The sequence below is a fragment of the Seriola lalandi genome, unplaced genomic scaffold (assembly GCF_002814215.2).
Source record: "Seriola lalandi dorsalis isolate HSWRI2012SDOR001 ecotype SW California unplaced genomic scaffold, Sedor1 jcf7180002054384, whole genome shotgun sequence".
Classification (NCBI taxonomy): Eukaryota; Metazoa; Chordata; class Actinopteri; order Carangiformes; family Carangidae; genus Seriola; species Seriola lalandi.
The window spans coordinates 8,774-14,758 of record NW_019524937.1 but is presented as its reverse complement, the minus strand read 5'-3'; positions in this window follow the sequence as shown (position 1 = coordinate 14,758).

The following is a 5,985-nucleotide window of genomic DNA, read 5'->3' as shown; positions in this document are numbered from 1 at the left end:
TTCTAAAAGTGGTGTTAGTAATATGTTTTTAAATTTTTTGTACAAGTCAATCGGGAGACCATCTGGTCCTGCTCTTTTTCCCGATTTCAAATTATCTATGGCGTTACCGATTTCTTCTTTGGTAATATCTGTATCTAAATCTTCTTTATATTCATCTGGGGTGCAAGGAATAGGTAATCCATCTAAAAATCTATTCATATTTTGTACATTAAAAGTGTTAGTTGTACCATATAATTTTTTATAATAATCTCTGAAAGCATCATTTATTTCTGTAGGGTTCACCACAACATTCCCGTTGGATGTTATGGTTGTAATAGCTGTTCTGGTCTCTAATTGTTTTATTTGCCATGCTAATAGTTTTCCAGATTTATCACCTTGTTCATAGAATGACTGTTTTAGTCTTAAAAGACTGGATGCAGCTCTAAAAGCAGATTTTTTGTCATATTCAGACCTCAAAATTAGTAATTCTTTTTCCAGTTGAGAGTTGTTGTTTTCATAAACTTTTTCTTGAAGAGTCTTCATTTTTTTTTCCAAATTTAATCTCTCTTCTCGTGCCTTTTTGATTTTGAACCTGTATAGCTTATTATATGTCCTCTGAGAAAGGCCTTAAATGCTTCCCACCTTATACATGCTGTTGTCTGTGTAGTGTTAATTTTGAAGAACTCCTCTATTTGTTTTCCTATGTACTTTACAAATTCTTCATCTTGTAACCACTTATGCTGAAAACACCATCTAGGTGGGTCTTTTGTCAATCTGTCGTCTTTATATACCAAGCAGCATGGTGCATGGTCTGAGATAACAATACTATCGTAGAAATTGTTGTGAATTTTGGACCGTAGTTCTGAGGAGATTAAAAAATAGTCAATTCTTGAGTATGTTTGAAATGAGCTGGAGTAACATGAGTAGGTTTTAGCATGTGGGTTACATTCTCTCCGTAGATCTACCAACCCCAGATCTTTTATAAAGCGGTGAATAGTTGTTCTGCATCCATTATGTGACTGGTCTATTCCTGTGGATCTGTCCATATCAGGGTTTAATGTACAATTAAAATCTCCTCCCATTATATAAGATCCTCCTGACGTTGACAAGGTAAGGAACAGATCTACATAAAAATTTGCATCATCTATATTGGGTCCATACACATTCACTAAATTAAGATTTTCTGTTAATAATGTACCTTGGATTATTAAGTATCTTCCCAATCTATCCTTTATTACGTTTTTGACTTGAAATGGGACAGATTTATGTATGAGTGTCATCACACCTCTGGCTCGGGATGAGAATGAAGCTGTATATACACTTCCTTGCCATCTTCTTTTAATTTTTCTGTTATCCTCATCTAAAAGGTGCGTTTCTTGTAAAAACACTATCTTGGAGTCCATATCTTTAATTTTGTTCATGACTTGTTTAGTTTTTTTTAAGTTGTTGCAGGCTTCTGCAATTCCAAGAGATAAAGTTTAACTTTACTCCCTGAGACATCCCTTACAAATTAAAATCAGATTATCCCGTAGTGCAAAAGTAAGTTTACAGAGAAGCATGTAAGACCTGTATGTTTGAACCACCATCCAACACAACAAAAAACACACTGAACTTGAACATTTCCCCTGGTCTCGCTTAAAGAGACATTCCCCCGAAACCATATTAACTTCCTGATATGGCTAGTGATAACTGTTCCACACTAAGTGTCCTTGTAGTTATGAAACCTCATTATTAGTGTTCTCGGTGGTGCGAGTGGTCTCATCGGTCCGATCCGGTGCGCCCGCTCCAAGACCACTGAAGACTGTAGTGTTGCGCCCAGTGCTTCAGGGATCCACTTTTCTAGAAAAGCTGCCGGGTCTTTTCCTTCTGCCCCCTCTGGAAGATTTATTAGTCTCACGTTGTTCAATCGAGATCTGGCTTCCAGATCCAAAAGTTTGTCTTCCAGACCTTTATTTTGCGACTCCAGTTTCTGTACTTTAGTTTTTAAGTTAGTCACCTCGTCTTCGGCGTTGGATATCCGCTGTTCCGTTTGCGACACTCGTTCGTTGCAGTCATTTATCTCCTTTCTCATGTTCTCTATTGCTGTCATAACACCGTCAAATCTCGATGAGAATTCTGTTTTCATGGAGCCTATAGCGGCCAGTATCGCATCCGTCTTCTGGCTCCCTTGTTCCTCATCTCCGCTGGCTGTTTTCTCCGCCATGTGTTGTCCCGCTAGCTTGGTAGACTGGTAGCTTCAATTGTTTAGGTGAATTAATCTTTCCTTTGTTTGCTCTATTATTTCTCCGCATCTCCGTGTCCACTCAACCACCGTGTTGTAACGTTTTGTAGACAATAAGAGTAATTTTTTGCAGAAATTAAAGAAGTTGCAGCAGAGCGGTGTGAAGCGTGACCTCTCAGGTGGCCGCCATAACCGGAAGTCTCAGTGAACATTTTACTTAAATATGTTCAGTATCAATGTGTTTGTGACTTGCCCTGAAAACAGTTGTGATTGACAGTATTGCTGTTGTAGCGTGAACACTACTATTTAGAATTTTTGTCTGAAATTGTAGTCTCTCTCTTCTGTGAGTGATGATGTGACTGATTCTCACCTAGACAAGGAAAGAATCACTCACACAATCTGATGTTATTATACATTTTTCTTAAAGGAGCTATTTGTTAGTTTTGCTATTGCTACATAGCTAGCATTAGCATTAACAGCTAACAGCATTAAAGATCTTGGCAAGACTGGTAAGTAAACACTTACCAGTCTTGCCAAGATCTTTAGCCATTGTTGTTGTTTACAAGACAAGAGCTTATATAATATGTCCTCTGAGCAGCTACTTCTTCAGGTCAAACTGGACGCTACAGTGAGTTGGTATCGGAATGTGACAAGATGGATCGACCAGGCCATAGCTGGCCGGTTAGCATTCTAGCGATTCTAACGAGTAAGTGAATGAAGTTTGATTCTAAACTTGCAACATTTCTTCTAGACTGGTTAGTAAACAGGTGTTAATGCTAATGTTAGTTATGTAGCGATAGTAAAACTTGACAAAATGACAATGACTCTGCAGTAATCACGGGTATTTATTGTAAACATGACACCTGAATTAACATGCTAATTTTCACCCCTTTTCCGAGCTGTGACGTCTTTCAGAATGCACAACATTTAAAAATGCTGTGGTATCTTGAGGTGCTGATGTGAAGAAGTGATCACCACTGACACGTCTTTACTTGCAATCAAAAAGAAGTTTATTTACAAGAAAGAAACAGTGTCAAAAATGCAGAATCCTGGAGCATCTCTGCCAATGTGAGATCTCCTCTCTACTGTCTCACAAACCCCTCTATTTATCTGTCTCAACCCTCCTTTGGGATTTGCCCTTCTTTCAATATGAAACCAATGTTTAACCAGTTTTGCCAACTTATAATGGATGGTTCAAGGAAACCTTTGACAAAGTCTTAGTTGACACTCTTCTTGAACTTTAGGATAAAACATACATAAATACAACAGTTTAGAATGTTGTAACAAATGGAAATGAAGTGGATAATATACTACATATTCCCCCCCTTCGAGGTTCAAGAAGCCTCAACAACAATAAAACCCAAATGATTAAAATAATGAAAATAAAAGATCCTCCCAGTTATTCGTAACGTAACCAATTTATGGAGTGTGAGAGTGAAAACCTATCAAGCAGCCAATCTTTCTTGAATTTTCCATCAAACAATCGAGACAGGACATTCTCTCACGGTCCCTCTGCCCTAGGCGACCACTTTTTAGTACTCCAGACCAATTAGAAAAAGGAAGAAGACTATGAGTAGATGCATATGAAACCCCAGACAAATCAGATCAAAATAACATCCAACTTTAGACTGGTCAACCCATCGGATTCGCCGCTGGACCTTTCCCTGCCTAACAATAATCTGACCTAGATGTCAAAAAGAAAACATCTGAGATTCCAATACATCCACATACATTCAATATAAACAATAAAATAAACATATTTAAATTATAGATAGATTCAAAAATACCTAATACAATAGACACATGACAATAAAACACAAAACTTGGTCACACTACAGTTCTTCTGCAGCGTCGACTCTTCATCATCAATTCAGTGTCTAGGTTCAGGGCCCTTCAGTCCTTTTTCAATCTTCATATTAGATGTCAGAATCTCCTCAGGACATCTGGGACCCGACGACCAGGCTTCTTCACAGTATTAACTCTAATATGTTCTGGGAAGGAGAAAGAAAACAATTCAGTATCCTTTGCAAAATAGAAAACATCATTGCAAATCAACATCTTCACATGTAGATTTCTGGACACTGTCTCCTTCCTTATCATTTACCCATATAGGTTTAAACCTATAATTTTACTGTTTTATCCACAAACCCTTTCCATTATCAGATGAAATTTTATCAGGGAGTCCCCATCTGCAAATGACCTCCCTACACAGAAACTTGGCGACTGACTGAGCATCTTTGTGCTTAGTTGGACAGGCCTCTGGCCACCTTGAAAATCTGCCGACAACAACCAGCATATACCTTTTTCCTTCAACTGGTTTTATCATGTTAACAAAATCAATTACCAACTCACGCATTTGACCCCTTGGCGTTGGGATTTAACCTGGTGGAACTGCCACACCTTTCCGAACATTATTTTTCAAACAAATAGTACATTTACCTATGACATGATCAATCTGTTCTAAGAGGTATTGTGCCCAAAATCCGTACTATTTAATGATCTTTCTCCTAACCTCCCCCCTTGCAACATGGGCCAACCCATGTGCCTCTTGGATAATTAATCCGAGCAGGTCTGGAGGTGCTATAATTAATCCCTCATGGTTCCGCCAAAGACCAGTAGAATCCTGAATGGCACCACGATCCATCCACAGCTGTTTGTCCATTTCAGAAACTGCTTCCTGCATCAAAGTCACATCAGCAAGTGTAATTTTGTCTTCTAAGTCAACTTCATGAGTTTTTTATCCGCGCCCGTCACTGCTTTTGCAGCATCATCAGCTGCTTTATTACCTCGAGTGACTCTGGACGTATCCAATTTATGTGCTGCACATTTTGCTATAGCTATTTCTTTTGGTTTCATCATAGCGTGCAAAAGTTTCATGATCTGAGTATGATGTTGTATTGCAGAACCATCAGTTTTCTTAAACCCTCGGTTCTTCCACACTGCTCCAAACGGATGACCCACAAGTTCAGCAAGCTTTGCTGACGCAGGTTGTGGTACCATTCCAGTTTTCTCAACTACAAACATTGTACCTTGGGCTTTCACTACAACATAACCTGCACTCAATTTGTCCCCTACATGGTAACAAGAACCATCAGTCCAATATTCTAGATCTGCCTCCCGCAGTGGGAGGGCTTGCAAATCTGACCTCAACCTTGAATATTTTTCTGCTACCTTAATGCAGTCATGTGGTTCTCCATCCTCTGCAGTTGGCAAATTTTCAGCCGGGTTTACTGTAACACATCTTGCCACCGTAACATCTTCCTGCTCTAGTAGCCTATGATAATTCCTAAGCCTAGGCATCGTTAACGTATACTTGCCATAGTTTAAAAGATTTCTGAGGCTATGGTGAGTAAGAATTGTTACTGGGTATACCATCGTAACAGATGATGCTTTATCATACATCAGAGAAACTCCCACCATTGCTCTGTAGCACAGGGGTAGTCCCAGCTCTACTTCAGAATAGGCAGTGGAGTAGTATGAAATGGGTTGAGGACTCATCCCTGTACCTGTTGGCTGACAAAGAATTGCACATGCATATTTAGCCTCAACTGAGGGTAAACCGTTCACATTGCCTCGCTATGATCCCCTCTCCCCAGCAAGCCACGATTCTCTGAGTGAGGCCAGACTGAAAGCCCGCCTGGCCCGGCTTCAGGCTGAAGCCCGAGAGAAAGCCGAGGCTCTGCAAGCTCAGCTGGAAATTAAGAAAATGGAGATCGAGGCTGACAAAGCAGTCCGACTACGTCAGCTGGAGTTGGAAGCTCAGCTGAAGAAAGAGAGTTCTGCAC